The sequence below is a fragment of the Panicum virgatum genome, chromosome 3N, assembly GCF_016808335.1.
Source record: "Panicum virgatum strain AP13 chromosome 3N, P.virgatum_v5, whole genome shotgun sequence".
Taxonomy (NCBI): Eukaryota; Viridiplantae; Streptophyta; class Magnoliopsida; order Poales; family Poaceae; genus Panicum; species Panicum virgatum.
This window is the reverse complement of record NC_053147.1, coordinates 45,566,699-45,591,081: the sequence shown is the minus strand read 5'-3', so window position 1 is coordinate 45,591,081 and position 24,383 is coordinate 45,566,699. Positions and strand designations below refer to the sequence as shown.

General features: G+C 45.9%; 2 long non-coding RNA genes across 3 annotated transcripts; one reads left to right on the top strand and one right to left on the bottom strand.

Annotated features, from left to right (window-relative positions):
• Positions 1–14,809: 14,809 nt before the first annotated feature.
• Positions 14,810–18,692, bottom strand: LOC120666005. Of its 2 annotated transcripts, XR_005671503.1 has the most exons (5): positions 18,603–18,692; positions 18,248–18,395; positions 17,388–17,540; positions 16,278–16,430; positions 14,810–16,157 (listed from the first exon to the last, which is right to left on the bottom strand). It is a non-coding gene; the product is annotated as an uncharacterized LOC120666005 (long non-coding RNA). The 2 variants fall into 2 exon arrangements; XR_005671502.1 differs by having other exon boundaries at positions 18,248–18,645.
• A 478-nt stretch (positions 18,693–19,170) lies between these two features.
• Positions 19,171–19,695, top strand: LOC120663311. Its single transcript, XR_005670466.1, has 2 exons — positions 19,171–19,293; positions 19,398–19,695. It is a non-coding gene; the product is annotated as an uncharacterized LOC120663311 (long non-coding RNA).
• Positions 19,696–24,383: the final 4,688 nt, after the last annotated feature.

Here is a 24,383-nt window from a genome sequence, read left to right as displayed (position 1 = left end):
GCCACCATGCATCTGGCATCTTCGACACCTTCGAATGAATTCTCTGGTGTCTTCATACATTGTTGGCTAGAAGAAACCACTTTGCCAGATTTTGGCTTGAGTTCTGAATGCTCCATAGTGGCCTCCATATGCTGCAGTATGGCATTTCTCGATGATTTGTATGGCTTATGCTGCGGGTACGCATCATCTTAGCAGACCATCTGAGCATACCCTGTACAGGTATGGATCGTCCCAAAGATGTCGACGACTCTCGTAGATAAGCTTTTTCTTGTTCTCCCCTGGTGGCACATATCCTGCAACCATAAAGTTCACAATATTTGCATACCAAGGGGTGGAGTCCGTCACCTTTAGAAGCTTGTCATCGCGTAGAAAATCATTTATCGGAGGTTCCTGCAAGTTAGTAACCTACATACGCGATAGATGATCTGCAACAGTATTCTCTACTCCCTTTTTATATTTTATTTCAAGGACAAATTCTTGGAGTAAGAGAATGCATCTTATTAAGCAAGGTTTAGCATCCTTCTTGGTGAGCAGGTATTTTAAAGTTGCATGATCAGTATAAACAATAACTTTTGCTCCAACCAGATAAGATCTAAACTTGTCTATAGCAAAGACAACTAGCAAGAGCTCCTTCTCTGTGGTTGCATAATTAAGTTGGGCTCCAGTTAGCGTCTTGCTAGCGTAGGCGATTGCATGATGGTTTTTATCTTTGGTTTGGCCTAAGACTGCCCCAACAGTAAAGTCACTGGCATCAGACATTATTTCGAAAGGGAGGCTCCAATCTGGAGGTTGGATGATCGGAGCCGAGTCGAGTGCCTTTTTCAGAGTGTTAAAGGCTTTTAAACACTCGTCGGTGAACTCGAAGGGTGCATCCTTTGCTAACAGGCTTGTGAGGGGTCTAGCGGTTTGTGAAAAGTCCTTAATGAACCTTCTGTAGAATCCCGCGTGACCTAAGAAGCTGCGAATGCCCTTAACGTTCACCGGAGGTGGAAGCTGTTCAGTAACCTCAATTTTGGCTTTATCCACCTCTATTCCTCTTTCGAACACTAAGTGTCCGAGGACGATGCCTTCACGGACCATGAAATGACACTTTTCCCAATTGAGAACCAGGTCCTTCTCTTGGCATCTTTGTAGGACCTTGTCTAAATTTTCAAGACAGTGATCGAAAGTTTTTCCATAGACGGAGAAATGGTCCACGAAAACTTCCATGATTTCCTCGATCATGTCAGAAAAGATAGACATCATGCATCTTTGGAATGATGCAGGAGCGTTACATAGCCCAAACGACATCCTACGATAAGCATAGGTTCCGTAGCGGCATGTAAACGTGGTCTTATTCTGGTCGTCGGGATGGATGGGAATCTGATGATAACCCAAATACCCATCAAGAAAACAAAAGAAGGAATGCTTAGCTAGCCATTCTAACATTTCTTCAATGAATGGAAGCGGAAGGTGATCCATTCTAGCCACTCAAATGTTTCATCCTGATCGTCCTCTTCTTCAGTAAAGAGTTCGGCATCATTTTCTATGGAGGATTCAGGAGTTTCTACAGGAAGGATGGCTTCAACCTCATCAACTGTTTCTTCCTGGGGTGTAGGTTCGGTCATGAAATCTTTTGACCGGAAGATCGGCAAGCTAATGTCCTTACCCCCAAGAGTTACGTCGAGTGTTCCTAAAGGAGAGATGTTTTGGAACATCTTCTCGACGGGATGCCCGATTAGAATATCAAAGTCTTGGACTTCGAAAATATGAAAATCTAGGGCAAGCTCAGTCTTATCGTACCAAACAAGTACGTCATGCAAGATTCCAATCCCTTCCATGGTGGAGCGAGGTCCACTCCAGAGGGATCTCGAGGTCGGGAGCAAAGGGTTGTCGCTTAGGTGGCTAAGCGCAAAGGATGCAGACATGATATTTGCCCCGACTGTGGGGCTATAATGTGCTGAGACAGCAGTTCCTTGGATGAAACAGGGAAGAGTATATAAGGGGGTTTGTAATCGAATTGCTTCAATTAACATCTCCCCTTCGTGTACCCATTCACTGTTCATGATGGCTGTCACCCCCTTAACTACTTCTTGTAAGGAAGCTTTGTCTGGAGGGATTACTGGGTCCCTAGGAACTGGAGGTCTCTTTTCACGGGGATACATCAAGGTGTTTCCAATGTTTTGGAAAATGTCCTCCTCGATGTTGAAGGGAAACTCTGGAGGTTGAATTTCTTCTTCCTCCATTGTTTCTGGTTCGGGAGAAGATTGGATGGTTGGTTCTATGGGATCTGGTGGTGGTTTTGTGGAACCAACCAACGAAACTTCCTCACGTCTTGAGCATTCTGCCGCCGGAAGGGTTTCGGTGAAGGATGTGTTCTCTAGGATACGATCTAGGAGAGCTTCTCCTTCGGCTGTGGTTTTATGGGTGAACAAACCTCCGGCAGAGATGCCAATTTGTATGGTAGATTCCTTGCTAATCCCTAACCAAAAGTGTTGGAGCAACACGTGGTCAGGGATAGACAAGTCTGGGCCGGCATGCGTAAGCTGTGAGAACCAGGCTCAAGCTGCACCTTAGGATTCCTTCTCATCCTGATGAAAGTCGAGAATTTCTTTTCGTAGGGAAGTGATGCAAGAAATGGGGAGGAACGCAAGAGAGAATCTATCCCATGGTTCTTCCCATTCTCCATTTACCTTTCCTACATTGTGGGCATACCATTGTCTCGCCCCCTCATTGAGAGAGAAGGGAAACAATTTCCACCGAAGTGTTTCTTGTGCCATGCCTGCGATTGACAGACATGAGCACAACTACTCAAACTTTCATAGGTGATGGTAAGGGTTTTCGTTATCGTACCCCGAGAAGGTTTATTCCTGAACCATGGCTATAAAGCCAGGGTGGAGCTCGAAGCTAGAATCTGTGATTGGCTTCGACGATTGTGGTGGCTCTACGAACTCACCCTTGGGAGCAGAAAGGTTTTGGATAGAAAGGTTTTCCATGGTAAAAGAAAAGGATAAAAGATGGAAAAAGTAAAAGAAAGGATACACGGGCAAACTAGGTTCGAAGATAACTACAGCAATCGTTCCCCGGCAACGGCGCTAGAAATGCTTGTTAGTATTTCTTAATGATCACAGAGTAATCCGCAAGCGCACGGAAAATACCATTGTAGGACTTCACCCAGAGAGTATTCAGGGTATCGAGATTTCACAGGGAACGGATGTGTAACGATCTTTTGGCTAGCTTAACCTAGGAGAACAAGAAGTAGAAGAGCTTTGGGTAGTGTGGTCTATCTAAGGTTAAGGGTCAAGGCAAGGTAAACTTAGGCTCGTCACCTGTTTACTTCGGGCACCAGTCTGACCCAGGTACTGTTAGGGACCTTCGGCTTGTGGCTCTACGCCGTACTCGGACAGGGGGGAGTGCACTAACCACGAAGCAGCTTCGTAGCGGACCGACATGGCTGTCACCACCTGCGGTCTACCCCACAATACTGTGGAGCACAAGGCAAACAAAGGCAATCTAGGACCTAAGCACCATGCTTAAGCCTTTGACTACTTACTCTAGCTTTGTGCAGGGTTACCCGTCTTTATCAGGGGCCCTCTACCAGAGCAACCGTTACGAGAACGGACGATGAACCCGTAAACAAATGAATAACTTAAGAATACTAAACTAAGAACTTAACAGAAGATGAACTTCGTATACTTACTCAAGTGATTCGTACCCATCGAAGTACAAGACGAAGAGAGGCCGACACGTCCGGCTCTTCTCCGATCCTCCACCTCGCACAGTTCCTCTACTCTAATGATACAATTGGAGTCCTACTACTACTCCTTATCCTTGTGGAATGAATGAAAGTTGTGTATTGCCTTGAGAGGGTGTGTGGAGGCTCTTTATATAGCTCCAAAGGTCGGTTCCCGCCATCTTCTAATATGGGAACATGCCAAACCATCATCATGAGGATAAGATCAGCCTTCCCACCAAAATTCACCTGGAGACACTTCCAGGTGGGGTCGGCCGACCCCCCTTGGCCACCTCTGGCCACCGCCTTCGTCTGGGTTGCTGCCTGGTGGGTCCTAATCTCAGATGGTCGGTGCCGGGGCTTGGTTGGTTGGTTTGGTCTGGTTTGTGGGCCTCGTTTGCATGTGTTATGCAGGACGCGATCGTCTGTGACTTTGTCTGCATATTCATCATGTTTTCTTCTTATTTCGGGTATGGGTGCCTGCAATCCAAGAATCACCAAAACTCGTGGAAATGGTTAGAAGTAAGCCCAATAACTACTTTTGGTGTTTGAAAGCTATGAAAAGATGCAGGAGTTGACGGCTTTATTTCTGACTTAAGGACCCATCAATAGCAAGTTCTATCTATTTGGGGTTTCTTCTATCCTTAGCATTCGATAGTTTAGGCATGGTGCCTTGGCTTGGTTAGTTACCACGGGTTGTGTTCCACCCCACGGTGCCGCCGTGGTAGGCGGCAAGTGGTGACAGCCTTGTCCGTCCCTAGTAGTCCACCACGTTCGGGTGCTTTCATAGCAGTAGTTGTCGAAGGACGTCGGGCCCCTTCTCATCCCTTTCTGAGCCCTTCTCTTAGGCCACCGAAGCAGATCAAGTTAGTAGTCTATCAAGTTATCTTAGTAATTAGGATTCTATCTAAAGATAAGCCCTCTACCCTCTTACCTCTGCTCCTTGGCGGGTCTGGCTGAATCGCTCCAGACCACTAATCGAAGCTTATCGTTCCTTGGATTTGATATCACAGGCTTACTCCCCAGGTGAAAGCTACAATCGGTCTCCGTGCGCTTGCGGACTAATTCATTTAGGCTATGGTGTGCCAACACAAATCTGAAGAGATGCCGACAAGTCCGGCCCTTCTCCGAACTCTCTTGTTCACACACTCCCAAGGATAAGGATACAAGAGGTGGAACCTCTCTACTCTACTTCTTCCTTGAATGAATGGATTAGAGGGTGAGGGATGCCCCCTTATATGGTTGTGGAGGAGGAGTAGGGGCTACTCCACGTGTCCCTATAGAAGAAAACTTTATCTCCCGGGGATGAGGATGAGTAGGGGCTACTCCACGTCAAGCTGCACCTGGACTGGAATCAGTCCAGGTTCGGCTGATCCCAGGTGGCCCTCCCCTGGGTGTATCTTCCTCGTGGACGCTGACATGTGGGCCCTGATCTTATCCATTGTGTGCATATGCCTTGGTGCGCCCATTTGCTTTGATTTGTGGGCCCTCTTTGTAAGTGACACATCTAGATTGCGATTTTCTGTGCATTTCTTCTTGTGTTCACTTGTGTGTCTTCCGAAATGTAGCTATGGATGCCTGCAAATCACAATTCACCAAAACTCGTGGAATGGATTAGCTATAAGCCCTATAACTAAGTTTGGTGATTGGACTGTCATGGAAAACTGCAGGAGTTGACGGTTAATTTTATGACTTAAGGATCATCAACAACACTCCCAAACTTAGCCCTTTGCTCGTCCACGAGTAAAGTTATGAGGACTAAGATGGATGCCATTCCTTGAATGTAACCCGCATACAAGTTATTCCAAGCTTCTTCCAATCCTTGTGAATCTTTTTGAGTGGCTACCAAGCTTTCTTGTGTAATTGAAGAATGGAATGATGCGGGTTTCAGGTTCCTAGCTCTTCCTACTTGGAAATTTGGGTTTTTAATTTTGAAAACAAAGACAAAGTCTTGCTCCTCAAATTATTCTCTCGAGTCACTCATTTTAAATGTGTATAATCCTCACCAAGGCAAAGTTGTTGCCTTCCTCCCCTACCAATTAATCAGGCTTTATCTATCTGGAGCCCTGGGTAGTAGTGAAGTGGCATGTTTGCTTTGCTTATTTTGTTAAGTCAAAATCAAGATCCAAGAAGAAACAAGTCATACACCTTGATCAAGATGTGCGAGTGTGTGGATATTTTTGGTGGATGATGGATGAAGCTCCTTGTCATGAACCATCTCTCTCTTTTTTCGTTTTCCTTTAAGACATGGGCTATCTTTTCCTCTTTTTCTCCTTCTTTTTTTTGACATGCCCTGAGAGCATGTGACATACCTTCTTTGGGTATGCATCTTTTATTTCGACATGCCTCGAGAGCATATGGCATACCTTCTTTGGGTATGCATCTTTTCTCTTCTCTCTCTTTTTTCTTCAACATGCTTTCTTGAGCATGTTCCTTATTTCTTTTTGCAAAGCCCATATCTCTGATGATGGTTTTGGAGAGAGATGTCATGTTTATTTTGTAGGTGTATGGATGTCATGTTTTGCGCGACTTCCCGTGTGGAAATCGGCGTGTATTTGTGGAGTGTACGTGATCTTGATCATGAGAGTATGACAAGATTCTAAATAGGGTCAAAGAATTTGACAAAACTCAAAGCAAAGTCAAGCAACATTTGCAAGGTTTGAACATGAATATCAAACTTTGGCTTTGGTAGGAATTTATATTAATTTGAGGAAGCAAGCTATTGCATTTTTTTTTAAAAGAAATCCCAAGTACTTTTCAAGGAAGAGCATGGTTCCATTTACCTAATTGATGGGGGTATAAACCCGGGGTCCCTAATGGGCCTGCCTTAAGTAGTAACGGCCCAACATCCTGTTGGGCTCACTTCAGCGCAGCTCGTGAACCGGTACAGGAAACTGCCGCTCCTCAGCACCCAATACAACCAGAGGCCAGCCCTCCAAGGACACATGGAGGCCTCCCGACCTAGGATACCCCCGGTCAGTGTCGTACAGGCGACCCGGGCCGTGCGCTCCAAAAATGCCGCCCCGTACGACGGGCGTGCTGGTCAAGCCAGGCCTCGTGCGGGGTCACACGTCGCCCACTCCCTCCGCACACCACGCCTGCGTGATCCACAGGACCCCCTGACAGGGGCACAATGTTGGCCGTGCAGGCCGCACGACGCAACGGGAGAGAGCATCAACGAGCTCCGCCTCCCACGCCTTAATAATGGCTTCTCCTAGACACCACTCCATTACGCCGGTGGGTGTGACAGGGCAGCACCGCCTGACCGCGGCAGGGCACTCCTCAATGGGCGTGTCGTCCTTCAGGCAGAAGCCACGCAGGGAAGGACGCATGGCAGCGCTACGGACGGAGGAGCTGGTACGGACGGACAGGATAGGAGAAGACCTCCGAGTGACCGACCGAGTGGCGAAGCCACCCCGACTGACCAGGGACGGGACAACAGCTAGACAACCCGTCACCCAAAACCAACCTGACACAAGCCTCTCCACTCCCGACCGACCGGGCGGGGCCGACGACTAACAAAGATGAAGGACCCTCGGGCGAAACCAAGACACCACGATACATATATGTAAACAGGAGGCCCCACCTTGAACTATAAAAGGGGAAGACCCCCACGTAGGAGACGGTTGGACTCCAAGGGGTTCGACTCCAAGAGAACACACCGCTTGAAGGCTTGTAAGCTCCCCTCTGAACTTTGAGCACCTGGGCTCGAGAGCAATATAGCAAGAACACCACCCCCATACTGGACATAGGGCACCTTCCGGCCTGAACCAGTCTAACTCCTCGAGTCCTTGCGTGCTAGACCATATCCGATCAAGCGCACAACAAACGAGCAATTGAGTAGTTTGATAGTTGGCCATTTTCCGAGCCGACAATAATCATATCACATTAGTCAATTACTTAGATGGCATGGGTTCACTATGAATGTTATCGTTCACAAGAACCAGAGAGAAAGAAAGGAATAAAGAGTATGCAAATTTATTCATGAAAGTGCATGGAGTGCAAGGCCCCTCTTTGCATATTTATATTAGAGTTTAGAGTTGAAAATTTAGATTTGAATTTTTATTTGAATAGGGAGGTGTGAGTTTAGAGTGCAAACTAGTATGATGAAGCAGGGTTGTACATGCTTCCTCAAGGGCTGGGTGGACCTTGGGAGTTGGCCGTCACCTTAGTTGGCCTGCTGGGTCCTGACTTGGGCGTGTTTCTTGGAGCTAGTCTGCTAGTGTTGTGCGTCATGTTGGGGGAGAGATCTCCCCCACACTTATTCTTGTACATGCTTTTATTCAAAAGAAAAACAAAGTGGAAACAAGCAGGGACTCTGCCGGTTTTGAATCACTAGGAGTCTACATTTTATTTAAATGAATAAATATTTATTTTTACTTATATTCTTTTTATTTTATTTATTTTTGTTTTATATTTTTTTCATGGCAAACTAGGCTTGATGGGTAACTTAGCAAGATGGAGACATGACATGAGGATGCACGAGTTGTGTGGGATTCTTACCTGACAGAACTTACCAATCATTGAACGAAAATGCAAAGCTTTGCCTCATGAAGCTTAACCATTGCATTTTGTTCTTCTTAGTTCCTCGTGCAACCGTCTTCTCGTGGAACCAAGGAGTGTTGTATGAGTGTTCGGTTATTGTAGGCTGCTTCTTGGTTGTTATTCCCTGCAAAAGGTTAGTGGACAACAAATACTCGAGGTATGTTTAAAGAAATTTGAATGGATTTTATCATTTTCCTTGAGATTAGTTGTTCACATCCATGCTTAAGGAAAGTTAAATTCGAAGGCTCAAAAAGCATGGATCCAAGACTGCTTGCCATTTATTTCTAAATATAAATATTTTTTAAGAGAGATTTTTTAAAGGGTATTTATTTCTTTTTATTGTTGTTCACCATATTTTTATCTTTTTAGCAAAACTCAAACACGGCTGGGATCAAACTGCATGAACGTAAAGGGGCATTTAGACAATATACTCAAGGTGCACCTTGAAAGGTGATTTGTGCCGCCTTCATACATTGTGCAATTTTTTTGGTTGTTTTTGTTGAAGTGCAATCCTGGGCCTTGGTTCATCTCTAGTATGAATTTTAGCTTGAGGACTTACCCACCCATTTGAAGTCTTTCTTGCATGGGTTAGTCCGCAAAAGATATACACCCAATACCTATGAAAGTATGAACTCTAATAGTTCAATAATCAAATTCGACACAAGTCTTATTTGATTAAAGATCCTAAGCACAAGGCTTAAGCCAGAGCATACCAAAAAAATTAGGCAAAGGTTGCATGCATTAGTAAGATCAAGCTATAATCATATTGAGATAAATATGAGTGAACTAGTGGTAAACTTGGGGTTACATACCTGAGTGCACTTACCGCCTGAATGTAAGATGAATGTCTTATCAATGGTGCAGTAGTGGCATGGTCATGTTTGGTTGGCGTTGGCTCCATTTTTTATGCGAGCTGAAGTAGAGGAGGGCACATGGACCATGCTGACTCAGGTGACAGCAAGGATAGGTCACACACACACGGCTAGTGTGTAGAAACCCTAGGCCTTGGTGACATGCTCAATTGGCATGATGATTGGAGGCGCAAAATACGTCTCCTTTCGTGTGTGCGAGCGGGTGCCAAATGGAGTGGAGTAGCAAAGCCTCGGACCAGAAGAGGAGCATTCCTCTGATGTACGTGTGAGCTAGGGCTGCTAGAGCAACACGATGCAAAGACAGAAACAGATGAGGACTATGGAGAGGCTTTGCAAGTGCGCGCGACGGCAAGGTTGGGTGGAGCCAGGCGGTGGAATGTTTTTCTGTTGGAGTGTAATGCCACCTTTTGAAGGTATGCATACGTGCAGCTTTTTGTATTGTGTAGATCTCGCTAGCTCACTCTCACTCCCTTGCTTGCTCACTTTTTTTCACTTTTTTTTACACTATTTCTTTTCACTCTTGTTTTTCTCTTTTTTTCAGTTTTTCCTCCTTTCCCCTTTTTTACACTTTTGTCTATATTTTTTCTATCTTTTTTTTTGGCAAGACTAAGCCAACACCAACCTTGATATGTATGGACCTTATTGTGAGGTGCCCACCAATCTCCCCCACACTTGGATCTTTGTATCTTATGACACAAAATCAAATGTGCGGTGTTGGTTCCTCCTTCAGATTCTGCTCCATCACAAAAGTACCAGGATGTTGATGAAGCTCCCATGTTCTCAGGCATCGTATGTCCCCTGTTCTTCTTAATCTTAACCTGCAATGGTTAGGGCTAAGAATACCCAAAGGTGCATACTATCCGGAAAACATGTACTTGCTCTTATTATTATTCACTTTTTTAAAGAGAAGGTTTTTCTTTTGATAATTGGGTTATCTGCCGGTAGTGCTTTGTTTATGGTCATAAGCTCGACCATGGGGTCTTCAACCTACAGCTATTAGTCGTGATGTAGTCCCCACCATCACCACCATTTGTCGATTGTGCAAAAGCTGCAAGGTTAGTGACAATGCATTCATGAAATTTACAATGGATATGATAAACATATGAGTCTACAACCATCCTTCTAAACATTTTGCCAGAGAGGGCCTTTTGGTGGTTGTAGCCCTTGAACGCATCCGTGGAGCAAGGTGTGGCTGACTCTGGAAGGGTGTTAAATGAGCATGGTGATGGTGATTCAAGGATGAAGCTGCCATGCTCATCTATAGAGTCCTTTCCTTCTGACTCCAGAGTCAGTGCCTAACTAGAATCCCTAGCCCAATGGTTTTTCTCTCAAGAGGTTCATCGTGGAAGATCATGGTTGTATCCCGATCACGATCGAGAACAACAAAATGTGGGTGTTGCCGCTTGTTAGCGACTAATTTCAAGCATCAATTTGATTATAAAATCTTTAGAGTTTAAATATTTCATATGCATATTTATCTTAAATAAAGTCAATACCCACTATACTCTTAGAAACTACACAATGTTGGAAAAAGGACTAAAATGCAGGTTGTGAGGGCCTTGTGATCCACAAAAAAAATCGTCGACCAAACAGAGTGCGGAATTCAGGCTCACATGGATCAAAGGGTCCACATGCAGAATCAAACCGATGTATCTCAAGCCCAGGCACGTGGAAGTAGCATTAGGAGACACGTGGCAGCCCACCAGAGAAGATTGGAGGCAGTAGGCCCAATGGAGTGTCGGCCGACCACCATGGTCGGCCGAGTGGCCCACTGCTCCACTGTTGACGGTCTAATTCAACCTGTTTTGACCGTTAACTCCGGCATGAAAACCACACAATAAAGTGAAATTTAAGGTAGCTTAGGATTATTTATTAATAAATTCCACAAGTATTGGTTTGAGAGTGCATGCAAGTGAAATTGAGCTTAAATTAGAGCTAGATGTCACGCCATGATCCGAGCCACAAAAGTTCGACGAATCAGAGCGCGACACGTGTCATCACATGGATCAAAGGGCCCACCAGAGCAACATTCTAGAAGCTCAGGGACATGGCAAGACTCGATCGAATCCACCAGGAAGCTTCCTGGCCAAAGGCGGTGGCCAGTGGTGGGACCCACTGGTCGGCTGGCCATATTTGTCGGCCGACTGGTGGGCCCAGCCACCGACCTCCAATTTTGGCCAGCAGGTTCCAGGAAGCTTCCTTAAAAGCATTACTCACTCTCTATTTAAATAAATATAAGAATTATTCACTCTCTATTTAAATAAATAAAAGTATTATTCACTCTCTATTTAATTAAATGAAAGAATTACTCACTCTCTATTTAAATAAATAAAAGAATTATTCATATATTAAAAGCACTATACATAAATTATATACTACATAAATTATATACTACCTCGATTTCTATTTAAATAATAATAGAAATTTTATACTACATAAATTACTAGCACTAAACATATATCATACTAATATATAAATAAAATAATTAAGGAAAAAAAAGAAAAAGGGCCAGTGCATGGTGGCGCCATTGCTTACGTCGAGGGCCCTGGTCGGCGCAGGGGACAGGGCGGCGCGGCGGCACGCAGTGGAGGGGGACGGCGAAGACGAGGCAGAACAACCGGTGTCAAACACCAGGCATCGGCACCGGTTGAAGTTACCAACCGGTGCCTTTGTCATGGGCACCTGGCGGCACCGGGTCATCTCAAGACCCGGTGCTATTGTCTGCACATTAGGCACCGGTTGGTGCCACCAACCGGTGCCTATTCCTCCTTGTTCTTTTGGTACCGGTGCACATTAGGTCAACCTCGAATTCTCCTTCGGCGAGATCGTCGACCGAGATGTTTTCGCCATTGTCTTCATCGTTGTTGTTGTTGCCATTCGTTGTGACGAGGGTGTTGTTCGTCGAAGGTTGGACTTCGGTCGAAGCATTGGCCTCTTTCGAAGTGCCGGGGTTGGGTTTCTTTTTTGCTGCCATGTGGTCGCTTCGGAACGAACCGCGGGTGGGCACCAAAACTATTGGTGTAAGATACCCTTCGGGGCGAAGATGTATCACAACAGCCCGGATCATCGAGGACGAAGCCTCGAGAGAGAAATGACAACCACAATAACAGCACGAAAATTAATGCACAAGTGTAACCACTCTGTATTCAATATCCCATCACAGGCAGTTACGCGGGTATTTATAGCCGGTGGTTCAACTACCCGCCGGTGCATATTCCCCGTAATGCCCCCTAACTGCTACATTTACAGAATATTCCATGGGTACAAGCGTAATCTCACAACAAGGATCAGTGTAGTGGGTTACAGCTGGTCATGACAAGTGGGCCTCCTGTAACTTCCTTGTTCTTCGCCATCTGACTTCGTGCCAGGCCTTCGAGCCCGGTCTTAATCTACCGAATCGCTTGTCCCTCCGGTTGTACGCCTTCGCCTGATGTCTTCGCCGGTGAGCCTTCGCCAAGGGGACCTCGCCAGGGGTTACCCTTCGGAACCTTGGGTCTTCGCGGCTCTTCGCTTCGCAGCCTGCGCCATGATCAACCTCTCCCCAGGGCTTCGGTCTTTTGGGGTGCCGCACCTTCGCTCGTCACCCGAAGGTGGCTCCCCCCATAGTAACTCTTGGAGATGACTTCTCAAGTTGATGGAAGTCAACCAGAAAGAAAGAGCTAGATTGCGAATACAGTTAGTTATGAGGCCATATATAGAAAATATATTTATGACATCCGGAGGGCAACGTGGCTCTCACCTGGCGACAGGAATGATAAGTAGCAGCTCAGCAGGGCCCGGCTGCCAGAGACGGGTCCAGGAAGGCGGGGCCGATCTGTTTTTGGCATCTGGTTGGGTGCATTGCAGCACACATGGTCGATGGAGCCCCGTGACCGCCGACCTGCAGGCTGCAGCCGTAGGTTCGCTTCGCAGCACTTCTCCTCTGTTCTCTGGATGCGTGCCGAGCAGCTGACAAGTTCATTGTTGCCGGCCGGCCGAGCAGTATAACTACAAACCAAGAGTTGGTAGATTTTTTGACAAAAATTTTTTAAAGGGAATCTTATTTTTTAGAAATATTTAATAAAATTTATTTATAATTTTTTTTGCACGAATGAATGGTAAATCACGATATGAATCTAATGAGCTTATTAATTCATGATTAATTCATAATTAGCGGATAATTACTATAGCATCACTGTTGCAAATCATGGATTAAATAAGTTCATTAGAATCATCTTGCGATTTACAATCCATTCGTACAAAATATTTTATAAATAAATTTTATTTAGTAGTTTATGATGTGGCGTTTTTATTATATAAATTTTTTTGATCTAAACACGGCCCGCACGTTAGGTGGCCCGCACTTCTCCAGTTGTCCTATTGTGTTAGAAAAAACGTTACTCCAATGCAACATCATGAGGGGCGTTCTTACTTGTTTAAAAAGCATAAGGGTGACACTCATGCGGAACATGACAATCTTTATTTGGATCATCCACGAGACTACGAGACTACGAGTGACCGATCAGAGACTACGAGTGACTACGAGACTACGAGTGACCGATCAGAGAAACGGGTGGTGCGCGTACCTTGAAGCACGTAGGCGACCTTGGCGGAGTCGGAGTAGCTGGGTAGCGAGAGGCTGCCAACGGCGAGCGAGAGCTTGGCCACGCCGATGGAGGCGACGCCGAGCATGGGCAGGTCGGCGGGACTCCACTCGTAGTAGGCGCTGCCCTCGCCGCCGTATGTCTTCTTCGGCTGCCTCGGGGTCAGATCCACCGCCATCGCGCCGAAGGAGGACTGGCTGCTGGTGACAGCAGAGGTGCTGCACGAGGGGACGCAAAGCTGACAACTTCGTCCACGGCGAGGAAAGTCTCGGCGACAACACGCTGGATATAGCCCAACAATTTTCAGATGTCTCTGCAAAAAGGATACTCTTGCTATTTATTACAAGAACAACAACACAACCAGCAACCTTGATTCTGAGTCGGGAACAAGAACAAACTTGACTCGGAGTCAGCCAATACTTCGATTCCGACGTACCAGCGAACAAGAACAACCTTGATCCAGAGTGGACGTACCGGCGATTTGCTTCCAATTCGGATAGGAGACCACAGGGCGCCGCCTCTGCTCCCAGCGATGTGCTTCCAATTCGGATAGGAGGCCACAGGAGACGCCGCGCAGCGACTAGCCGCCGCCGCACAAGACGCACGGTGGGGGAAGGCGCTAGGAGGACGAGCAGCCGCGACGAGCGCGCGGCTGCGATGCCGCATCGCGTGCGAGCGCAGGTGAACATGCGGAGGGGAACAAGATGCGCAGTTCGACTCATTGAATCAGATCATCCTCCACGATTAGCGTTGGCTTATTACAAGAATCTTAGAAACTTAATTTTTCAAGTATAAATGCAAAAACTAAGTGAACAGATGGAAATAGAACATGAAACTTGAGATACTCTTGAATCAGACTGCTGTATCTGAACCCGAGCCACGGATTAGATGGAAATCCTTCGCCAGGTTTACTATGCAATGGTGATGGCAATATTAGGATCAAATTTAATTAGAGAAGCAGCAACCATCATTTCATTCTGATCTGGCGAAATGAAAAAAGAGAATAGCTGGACAACAGTTGTGTGAAATTCTCGTATGTTCAGATGACAAAAATTCATGAATCACAATCAGGAATATGTAAGATGGCCATTGTGCCCTAAAGGTAAAAATTCTCATAATAGCTCCATTTAAAAAGACATGCATGCAAGCTGTGTCATTAGGCCCAAAATATCTTACATAACAACAGCAAGTTGTCAACAAGTCCTAGAGAAGAATACAAATATATACAATGGCTAATCTGTTGTAATAATTTAATTTGCTCGGAAAATTCAGTTGGGCAGACAAACGAGACCAAGTGAAATGTCATCAGTTCATCAGTTATAACATACCTCTGTATGTCAAGGATCCTCTGGTGGCCATTGGTGCTCAAGAGAAAACCAAATTCGAGATCTTTTTCCCTTTTGTACAATATAGATCATCATATATCTATAACTGCATCTTACTTTGCACTTTATAGTGAAGAAATGATCACTGCAAAATAGGAAAAAAAATGCTTCACATCCACGTCCTGGCATATTAAACCTGGTGTAGGATACAACCTGGCATAGATGACCACCACAAAAAAATGCCAACAAATAAAGATTCAGATCAAATCTAGTAGATGGGCAAAAGCAATTTCTTGCATAGAAATCAATCATCTAGGAAACAATATTGATATGCACGAATGGGGAAAATCTCTTTGAATTCGCCCATAGATGAGGAACAGACATACTTCACTGGTGGTGGATAGGGAGCAGTGCTTAGCATGGAGGAATGTATGCTCCTTCTCTGCCTCCTCCATATCCTACTTCTTTCAAGCGGCTACACCTCTGGACTCATATATCAGCTTAATAATATCCTCCTCTCCAATATGATGTCTTAATAATATTCAAGTTCAACTCTTAATCAGTTGTCCTTACTAAGACATTATGATCCTTATTTCAGATCCAGAGCTGGTATACTGGACTTACTGGGAAGGGGAGCCTGACATTGTCGCCATCCTAGACCCAGAGCTGCATGGGCCGGGCGAGCTGGAAGGGCGGCATGGTGGGCTCGACGATGCTCCCTTTCCCTACCCTCTAGATCCCGGCGAGCATTGTGTCATCGGCGTTGGTCTGGGAGCGGAAGATGGGGATGTCAATGAAGTCCTAGTGGTTGACGTCCTCGAGCAGGCGCACTGGTAGGACCTTCTTGCCGACCTCGAGTTGAACTCGTATGACACCGCATGCCTGAACACCTTGAGCCCCTCCGCCTGGAACCCCAGCCCCTTTACAATTCACGATCAGAGCAGACCCTAGAACAAACAAATTGCAGCAATATGGGAATTTGCACTCGAGCTCTCCGAGATGGCCTCCGGCACAGGGGGCTTGGGCGCCACCGTGGCGTCCGGCGTCGCGAGAGGCAGCGCACTGAGCCGGTCAGGCAGGACGCCGTGGTTGGAAGGAAGGCATCGAAACGGGTCTGCATCTACCATGGAAAGGGAGGGATGGGGTCGCTGCCTCGTTGGGTTAGGGAGGGAGTGGCGGTGCGGATGGATGGGGAGTGAAACGCTTTAAGTAGAATGTAAGGGTTATAACTTATACTTACTGAATAGCAGTAGCTTTTCAGAAGAGCTAGAGATTCAGCTGCTCAGATTTCAGGCACGCTTGTATTATCCCAATTAAATATATCCATAATAAAATATTTTGAAATTCAGTTTCTTGAGGAAAAATACCAAATTGATGGTTCAGATTGTACACCCTGCAAGGAACAAGAAATGATGTAATTAAATCAGAGCAGGGATTTATTGGTGCAAAATATGATCAAATACTAATCCAGATAGAATAGAACTCAACAGCAAGCCCAAAATAAATGATTAGAAATTAGGATGCGATGGACAACTCTCAATATTACTCGAAATATTATTAAGAAAATAACATGGAAAAACAAGAAACTCACCAATGCCTGTTAGTAAACAAGGCATCTTCCACAAATATAGAATGCAAATAGATTTGTCTTATTCGTTTCTATTGTACTGTTATTTTTTAGCTGAACCTTTCAGCTAGTTCTTTACATAAGTGCTACTTGATTATATGGTCCGAATTCTTTCATAATTTCATCTGCAGTTCTTTTTGCAATTTGTGCATGTAAAAGTACTAAACAATGTTTTTTCTATCTAACCTTTGAAGGAAACAAAATTAAACTGGTTAAATTTATGGATTGGCCTAGGAATGTGCATTGGACAGTAATAACAAATTAATTGGAACCATCGTTTGAACTGTTTAGGTGCTACAACAGAATACACCACACTATTTTTTTATTCGAGCACCATTGTTTCAGAAAAAAAATTAGAAATCACATCCTATCCTGTGCTGTTACATTCCATGAAGGCATTAAAGCCAGTAAAGTTTATAACAAACTGTATTCTGCAACCCTACATCACTGGAAAATGCTTAACAAATAAGTTTATAAAAGAATGCTTCAGCAATCATTCAATAGCAATCTTTCATGTACTGCTTGAGCAAACTTTCAATACAGTTCATATATTTTATAAAAAAGAATGCTACTCAAATCTTATGGCAACAGTTCAAGAATAGATTCCTTGATAAGCAAGATGAAAACAGAGGAAAAATAGTGATGAAATCAGGAAAGTGAAGCCTCTTTCCTCCAGAAAAGCTAGTGAAATGCTTTAAATACAATGTAAGGGTTATAACTTACTGAATAGCAGCAGCTTTTCAGAAGAGCTAGAGATTCAGCTGCTCAGATTTCAGGCATGCTTGTATTATCCTAATTAAATATATCCATAATAAAATATTTTGAAATTCAGTTTCTTGAGTAAAAATACCAAATTGATGGTTCAGATTGTACACCCTGCAAGGAACAAGAAATGATGTAAGTAAATCAGAGCAGGGATTTATTGGTGCAAAATATGATCAAATACTAATCCTTGATAGAATAAAACTTAACAGCAAGCCCAAAATAAATGATTAGAAATTAGGTCGCGATGGACAACAGCAGGCCTGGTATCTAGGTAGCTAGATTCACTTCTTCCTAGCTTCTTTTCCCTGTTGTATTTCCTTAAACTACTTGGATTTCCGTTAATGCAATGGGAATGAGCGTGACGTCGATTCAAAAAAAATTACACAATAGGCAGTTACATTTTCTACTTTCATACTATGATCTTCTTAACATCTGACATGCAGCAACAAGTTCACTGATATCTACAGAAAATTCCAAGCTACAAACTGCTTTGAGCATAGGAGCTGACACTACGCAATATTCAAGTTTGTATTTGATATAACAAGAACTCAAGAGCTCACTAAACTAATGCGGAATTGCAGATCAGGGGATGACAGGAATGATAAGTGCTGCTCCTTAAGGCGAACCAAATGCATAGGATCAAGAATTGAGGACCCAGAATCACTGCTCCGCCTACAATAATAGAATATCTGAACGAAAGCAGTAATCTCGGTCCAAAATATACCAAGAACATCATCAAGATTCAGTAACTAACAGCCTCATTAACAACGAGAAGAATCCAAATCAAGTTTAGCAAATTGGCTAGAAAAACTTCAGACCTGACAAATTGCAAGAACCCTACTCCGCCAGATCGACACGAGGAGTTCGGTGCAGAGGTGACGGCAACCTCACCGGAATTACATGCTGGGGAAGTTCTTGCAGGCAGACAGAGCAGCATACAGTAATTCTGAAGATTGTACACAAAATCTGCCATTGAAAAGAAACAAGTTATGAATTAATAGGTATCCTAGATGTATGATCCCGGCATTATTGCCTGCCTCACTGAAGCTAGGCAAGCACCTAGCAGGAAGTAGTTACCTCAACCACCATCACTAATCAGTAGCACGCAAGGCAGAATTCATTCAGAGGCCAGGCAAGCAGTAAAGCAAGCATTGGAATGAACGAAAATGGAACCTGAGCAGTAAGGTTTGGTCGCCGCGAGCAGCAGCAGCCCACAGCGGAGCCTGGACGCCATCGCCGCGTACAGCACAACCGCCGTCGCAGCCCACGGCCTCCTCCAGCCTTGATGTAATTATTTTGAACCTTGGACTATTTGTGGTGCATTGGGGATATGGACTATGTACCATAAAAACTTCTGATGTTGTTAGGCACTTAGGCTCAATTGGACTCTAAAATGTGTTAACTGGACTATTGTGCGGACTGTGGTGCATGTAGTATCATCTTTCTTATTCTCTCTTGATGCTTATAGTATCTATTTTGAAGCAATCGCTCGAAAAATATCTGTTGCTTTGGTTGTAAAAAGTTTGGTCAAAATTCGGACGAAGTTCAAATGGTTTGACCGGTCCATTCAACTGAAATTCGGCCCGAATTTTCTGAAATTCGGCCCGAATTTTCTGAAATTCGTCCATTTCGGTGGGCTCCAAATTTTTTTCGCTTTTGAATCCCAAAACATTGGTACTAACATCATAGTGTAAAGGTTCCGAACTTTATTAATTATTTCTCAAACCAATTTTGTTGTATGAAAAGTTTGATCTCAATGCTTCTAATATTTTCATACTTTTATCGCTGCAGATTTGTGGAGTTACTTCGATAGCCTAACCATGGTTATGTTCATCGGGTTATTGTGCACTCATTCTGCAATATGGTATCACCCTTGAGTTCTTAAATACTAATTGTTGAGAACTTTGCATATAAGTATTTTTGTCTTAAGTTGGACTCAAAATCTTACAAATTTTGGCTTTGTTTCAGGTTGAAAAGGGATTGTTGAGTGTCAGCTTAAAAATTCGAATTGCAGCAGGGCCACTTTGATGAGTGAAAGAGAAAACAATTGAGCAGCAGAGTCTCTAGGTTTTTGAATCCTTGCTCCCCTGCATTTTCTTTGCTTTTCGGAGGAATTCTTGAGCAAATATTTGAACCATCTCAGAGCTACTTTTCTTAGTTTTTAGTTCTTTGCCATGTCTTGCCAGATCATAGTTTAAGCTGATTGCCTGTTTCTGAACAATATGTTCCCATTACCACGTTCAGAATTGCCTGTGACTGAACCAAATTAGCCATTCAGAATTCAGAATTGTTTGAGACAGTCTTTGCGTTTTTCAGTGGTCGCATGGAGACAGATGTTCAGTAAAGCATACTGATGAGATAGAAACTGTAGCTTGGATATTGTGTAGCATCGCTGACAGTAATTCTGAAGTTCTGAATTTTTTGCAGTGTAAGATCAGTAAATAGTTGCTGCATGTCTCAACTGCATCTCCGAATTGTCCATGTGCAGCCTGAATTCTGGCTTTGGTTCGCAAGAGATCCCCTTGAATCCATTTGCCAGCCTGATCTAGAGTAGCACCAACAATTATTTCAGCATCGGTGCTTCTGAGCACTCAGTATTTGAGCTAAAAGAAGATAGTGCAACTCCTCAGCTCTGATCCAAGCTTCACCAGCTTCATTGCATAAAAAGAAGCAGGTTATTCTTCAGCTCGGCATTTTCAAGGCTGAGATTGTACAATACTTTAGAATATTTCCTGTGCATCTTCTTGCCGGCCTTCCCTAGCACTTCCAGTGCCTCACACTGCCAAGCCGTTCTATCTGTTTCAGACACTTCTAACTTGATTACAAAGCGCGACACCAAGCAACAGTTCTGCAACTCCAGCCACTTGAAGCTAGGGCAAGTTCTTTGAGATGATCAGAATCCTCTCCAGCCTTCAGAATTTGTTTGAGTAGATTCAGGGCACTCATATCATCTTCTTCTGCTAAGTAACACAATACAACATTATATAGCCATTCTCTTTTATCTAACACACCAGTTAACAGATCTTCAAATTGTCCATCCACATCCAGTGGAATTAGCTGCCTGATATGGCCAGTGCAAAAGGACTCTGCTTTAGAAAAACCACACCCAAACAGTTTTGACACTAGACCTTGAATACTTGGGGACGCTGGAAATAATTTTCTTCCGGTTATTATTTTTGTAGCTAACATGCCTTATCCCTTCTCATTTTTCTTTCATGACTTCATACATGTAAGCAGGCTGGTGAAATATTTTGATTCTGGAACTTGCATGGGACACCGTTCTCCAAAAACACCTACCAGATATTACATCTTTGATCCTTCACTAGGTACATGCCCGTGCGTTGCAACGGGCAAAAGCAACAAAATCATAAGCAAATATTATCACTTTTTAGGAAAAAAAAATGGTTGTTAGAAACCAATGGCGTTGATGGGTATGTAATTATGAAACATTTCCACAAATAATTTTTAGTATCTTATTCTAAAGTAATAATTTTATAGTATGATATAAATAAGAATAACCTCTCCTTTCATGCAGGCATTCAAGTGATTATCTCATTCTACAGTACATGGCGACATTTAATAATCAGGCCCTGCCCATTTGTACGGTTATTATATACCTATGATTAAAAGCCATATGTTGTATTTATTTTAGGCTTAATTTAATAATTGAATATGTTACATGAGCTAATATTTAATATTTAAGTATAAATATATAAATGACTTTTGGACAGGATCGGAGAGCATGTGATGGAACTTCTTAGTTGATATTCTGGCACATGAGGTAAATGCGTACCGGAATCTACTTCCTGCTGACGTCAAACACTATCTTAGGCACATCACAGGAAAAGATATAAAATTGATTGTGTTAGTCATCGACCCCTCGCTATCTTTTTTGGGTTAATAATAATTATCTCCATTTGTGATACAATTTGGACGAATTATTTGTGATATACCATTATACTTCATATAAATGTGGTTTGGTAATATTCAATATTTTATAATATTTATTTTTGTGTTGTACTATAATGTTTTCTGCCCGTAGTAACACACGGGCATGATTCTAATATATCTATCTATCTACTACTAAGAACGCGTTTAGTTACCAAAAATTTTCACCCAAAATTTTTTGCCTCACCTTTAGACACATGTATGGAGCATTAAATGTAGTTAAAAAATAAAACTAATTGCATAGTTTAGATGTACGCGATGAGACGAATCTTTTGAGTCTGATTAGTGCATGATTAGCCATAAGTGCTATAGTAATCCATATGTGCTAATGATGCGGTCAAAGGCCTCTAAAATTAGTTTTTTAATTAGTGCCCGAAAATCGCTCCCGACATCTAGTCAAACATTTAATGTGATCTTTGTACCAAAAATTTTCATCTAACTAAACACCCCTAAAAAGAGGCAAAAGGGTGACGTTTCTTTTCGTAGTCCCCCTGCTTCATCGTCCGTCCTCGGACGGTCGATGATCGCCCGATCAATCATCGTCCCCGTCCGATCATCAGCCCCCAATCACTCCATCGCAATCGCCTTCGTTCCGTCCGACGGCCCCTCCCCCCGCGCCGTCCCTCTCCCTCCGTCCCAGTCGCTGCTCCCTCCCCGCTCGCCGCTCCCTCCCCGAACGACGATCCCCTCCGTGACGGGCGGTCCCCGTGCCATCCCTCTCCCTCCGTCCTTCGGTCGCTGATGGTTGACGCTCCCTCCCCGGACGACGATCATCTCCGTGACGGGTGGTCCCTGTGCCATCCCTCTCCCTCCGTCCTTCGGTCGGTGATCCACTTCGTGCCGCCGCCGAGCCACGCCGTGCCCGGACGCACGTCCCCGGCCGCCGGTCCATCCTCGGCCACCGATCTGCGCGCTGTCCCCGCGCGCGCGCCAATCTTTCCCGCCGCGCGCGCCAATCTTTCCCGCCCGCGCGCCAATCTTCCCGCTTCCCCGCCCGCCGGTGACTGTGCGAACAATTTCCGCTCGCTTACGCGCGCGTTTCGCGCGATTACGCGCTCGATTAAGCGCGGCCAGCGATTAATTGCGCGATTACCTGGTAATCGACGCGCTGACCCGGCGCGTAGCGCATAAGCGCGAGTAATCTCAAGATTAAGCGCGATTTCTTGAACCTTGCTCTTGATCTATTTTCTGCTTGCCTAACCCTAGCTAGAACTCCTAGCAGCCTTTTATAGACAAGGCGCCTAACAAACTTGACCCTTAAGTAATCTAATCTTTATCCTAAACCCTAATATGGCGGCACTACAGTACCTGTGGTACTGTTCACGCACAGTACTGTGGCCTAGGCCTGTGGCCGGCCCACTTGCCATAACACTTCTCCACCCCCTCGAAAACAGCTCGTCCTCGAGCTTCTCCACCCCTCGAAAACAGCTCGTCCTCGAGCTGGAGTTGACGAACTTGGCGCAGACTGGATGACTTTGGGCTGGAGCCAATGTTGCTGGTGGAGAGCAGTTGAATGACGCCGAAGGTCGCAGCTGGGCTGATCCCAGTCAGTTAGCCTCCCGAGGTGCCGATGGGGCAATCCTGGAGGTGAAGACTGGTTGCTCTGGCGAGGGACTCCAAGCGGGTGATGGAGCACAAGGGGCCCACGGCCGGACCAGCAAGACGCTGGCACACGAATACAAGGACGCGAAGGGTGTCGTCCCTGGTGCAGCCATCTGTATGGTGGCCAGAGCACACTCCTCCCTGGGGTAGAGGATGGAGAAGTGCAGCGGTGAACGCCACCACATCTATGGAGGCGCAACCTGCCGGTGGTACCTCCCTTGCGAGCAAGAAGGCGACGATCAGGATGCAGTCGGTGGCGGTGGTCGCCGGCGGAAACATGCGCATCCCTAGGGCTGAGAGAGGCACGACTGCTGGGTGAAGCGCCGCGAAAGACTGGAAGCGCGGTCTCCCGTAGCAGCTCCTCCTGGGCCTCGCCGTCGTGGCCTGACTGTACAGGGACCGCTGGTGGTGAGGTGGATCCTGCCGGGAACCGAATCCCCGTAGGTAGGGAACCGAGACGAACACCCGCAGCGGCGAACGCCCGGCAGGGCCAGAGGCGAATCCGGCCGGCCAAGGGGCAGACTCCCGGCGGCCAAGAGAGCCCGCTGACAGACCAGCGGGACGCTCGTGCGCCGAGACGAGCGTAGCCACGGAGCGGCGGGCGGCCCCAATCTGTGGCCCTGGAGAGCTGCCGACGGGCGGCAACAGGTGGACGAACGGCTGCGGAAGGTCGAAGGCGCACGCGGACGCGTGGGCGGCTGTGTACGGGCGGAGGCACACGCGGACAACGTGCGTGTGGCCACCGACGGAGGAGCGCGGACGGCGCGCGGGCGGCCGCAGATGGGGTGGGCAGCCATGGACGGGGGCCCGACCGGCGGTGAGGTATCCCCCGCGATGTGCGACGGACGCCGCGATGGACGGCCCGAGGAGGAGCGCAGACAGCACCGTGACGGGTAGGGCAGCCCGATCCCGAATGGTGGAGTCGTCGCTGTCGAGGATCCACGCCGACGAGGAAAGCTTCGATTGACGGCGATGGGCTGGCGGCGACGAATCTAGGATGGGCAGGGGCTGCTGATCCCGTCCCACAAGCGGATCGACGACGGCGGTCGGAGCAACTGGTGTCGATGGCGCGGGCAACGGCTGGGGCATCACCGTCGGGCCCCCGGTGGAGATGGGGTTGGCGCCGACGGCGTGGGCGGCACTGGTGCAGGCGGAGAAGGCGCGGTCGGCGGCGGTCCAAGAGGCGATGCTGGCGGCGCAGCTGCTGTTGCTAATGTCACGGCCGTCGATGGAGATGTAGCAGCAGCCACCCCTGTTGTTGTGGCCGTAGTGTATGACGGAGAAGATGCACAGGAGTACTTGGCGAGGATCTCGGCGATGGTGGGAGATGAAGACGCCGGCAGCGACACCCCATTGAATTCAGCCGGCGGGGGTGCACATGTCGGAGCCGAAGCAAATCATCGG